Raw genomic sequence first — 2,767 nt, 5'->3', positions numbered from 1 at the left:
AAACTCATGTTTCCACTCTATTTTCATTACGAAGATGTATCACGTCAGGATCCGTTGCTCAAACCGAATCACGCCAACGTTATGGAAGTTCCTGGATCGTGTAAAATAAGAGTAGTACCAAAGGCAGCACCTTCTATCAAAAATGGAAAATTGGCTATGGAGATTCCGTGCGGTCAGAAATTAATACAGACACAAAGGGCTTCGACAGGAAAGTCGTTTCGATCCAATCCATTCTTTAGGTCAAATAAAGAAAAAAAAGGATATGTCAGTGACCTAGCACGACAAAGCACTCTCCGAGGGCATGGAATGTATTCTTTTTTGGTCAGAATCTCCACAGTAATGTCTCTGTTAGATTCTCCGGTCGAAATACGGGAAAACTCCATTAAATTCTCGATGGAAACGGAGTTTTGCGAATTCTCCCCGGAACTGGAAGATCATTTCGAGATCTTCGAACATATTCGAGGGTTCAATGTGACTATTGTCACTTCGGCCAACACACAAGATGAGACTTTACCACCGTGGAGCGGCTTTTTGCAAAAAGATGAGGGGGAAACTCAGTAAGATGTCGGAGAAGCAAAATATACGAGATCACAAACGTAGATTGCTCGCGGCTCAATATGAATTGAGACGAAAGCTTTATAAAGCCTTTTGAAGAACGAGAAAGCCGACTAAAAGGCTATTCCATAACCGACTCTTGTTGCCGAGTCGGAGGGGGCTTGGCTGGTACCAGGCTCTAAAAGAGTTTTCTTGCTCGCTCTGCGAAAACGGTTTTTCTTTCGTCAAGCGCCTGTCTGCTTTCACGAACGTATAGTAACTAACTAGCCCTAAACCGTAACTGAAACACTCTCTTCTCCAACGAAAGCCGCCATCCAGATTAAGAAGCGGAAGCGGAAAGAGTTTACTGAAGAGGCTTTCATCTACTGCCTCCCTAACTAGAAAGAAAGAGGGGATCAAAAAAGCTTGAAACTAGTAAGGCCTTTAATAACAACGGCTAAAGTGAAAAGCCTACCGCCCTTACCTCTTCTCTACCCGGACCTAATCCAAGCACTGAATCGATCAAGTTAGTTGGTTTCCGCTTTCATAACAAATAAGGCGTAAAAGAAAGGTATTTTCTTTAAAGGTATATTCAAATAAACTTAGCTTACCAAGTTCCGGAACTAGAGAGATAAGAGATAGGATTTTTTCTCCATACGAGGAAACTCAGTCACGTCTATCTGATTGATCTCCTTGACCTGAGTCTCGGTTTTAGCGATATTCCCTCCTTCTTTCAGGCTCAAGCTCTGTCTGGTCTTCCTTCCCCATTCCCCACAGGCTTCCGGGTCTGTACTCTGTTCGGACCAGAAGACTTGCAACACTGACTTACCGAAAAATACTGACAGCTTTCCGACTTTTCGTTCTGCCTCTACTAGTAAAGGGGCTTTTTTTCTTACAAGAAGCTTGACTTAAAAGGGCTTGAAAGAGTTTTTTCTATGATAGGCTTGAACTGAAAAAACAGTTCTAGAAAGAACCCGCTTACCGCTGTAAATAATGAAAAATCCGTCTTTCTTCTATAAAAAAAGCTATTCTCTAAGCCAACTTATACAAAAAAGTAGTCCTAAACCAAGGAAGACGCTTATAGTCTTTAGACTTATACTCACGCACAACGGCTTCAACAAGAACTATATGAATAGCTAAGTAGCGCTAGTCTAAACTAGAAGCGTTGCTTGTTCTTTCGCGTCAGCCCTTGCTTGTTTTGTTGTTGTTAAGTTAAAATGTCTAGGGAGCATACTTGACAGGGATAGACACAGGCGGTAGAGAGGTCCCCACTTCGATTTCCGCCCCGTTAGCATCTACGATCCGAGATAAGGATTACTCCGTTAGGTCTTTTCGGTCCGGAGCCGGCCGGTAATGGACCTACTTACCTTGCTTGTAGACCTGCTGCGGAGCTAACCCTTGTTCTATTGGTTTGGTGGTGCTACCAAGACGATTTCTTTATGCCATCAAAGGACCTCGAGATGCTAATCCACGAAAAAACGATACGATAAATTAGAAAGAACTCATATACGAACGAGGGCGACCCGTGAAAATACATCGGTTTCTTACTCGTGCAAAGGAACTCTTTCTTGGCAACTTGGACAACTTATAACGATGTTTGTCCCGCATATCACTAGGAAGATAGGGATCTTTACAAAAGGCTTTATAAAGCTTTCGTCTCAATTCATATTGAGCCGCGAGCAATCTACGTTTGTGATCTCGTATATTTTGCTTCTCCGACATCTTACTGAGTTTCCCCTCATCTTTTTGCAAAAAGCCGCTCCACGGTGGTAAAGTCTCATCTTGTGTGTTGGCCGAAGTGACAATAGTCACATTGAACCCTCGAATATGTTCGAAGATCTCGAAATGATCTTCCAGTTCCGGGGAGAATTCGCAAAACTCCGTTTCCATCGAGAATTTAATGGAGTTTTCCCGTATTTCGACCGGAGAATCTAACAGAGACATTACTGTGGAGATTCTGACCAAAAAAGAATACATTCCATGCCCTCGGAGAGTGCTTTGTCGTGCTAGGTCACTGACATATCCTTTTTTTTCTTTATTTGACCTAAAGAATGGATTGGATCGAAACGACTTTCCTGTCGAAGCCCTTTGTGTCTGTATTAATTTCTGACCGCACGGAATCTCCATAGCCAATTTTCCATTTTTGATAGAAGGTGCTGCCTTTGGTACTACTCTTATTTTACCACGATCCAGGAACTTCCATAACGTTGGCGTGATTCGTTTGAGCACGGAT

At 42.7% G+C, this 2,767-nt stretch overlaps 1 pseudogene; it reads right to left on the bottom strand.

Annotated features, from left to right (window-relative positions):
- Nucleotides 1-1,954: 1,954 nt before the first annotated feature.
- Nucleotides 1,955-2,767, bottom strand: LOC116007850 (annotated as a pseudogene).

The sequence above is a fragment of the Ipomoea triloba genome, chromosome 16, assembly GCF_003576645.1.
Source record: "Ipomoea triloba cultivar NCNSP0323 chromosome 16, ASM357664v1".
NCBI lineage: Eukaryota > Viridiplantae > Streptophyta > Magnoliopsida > Solanales > Convolvulaceae > Ipomoea > Ipomoea triloba.
The sequence above is the reverse complement of the archived record's forward strand: the minus strand, read 5'-3'. Positions and strand labels throughout refer to the sequence as shown.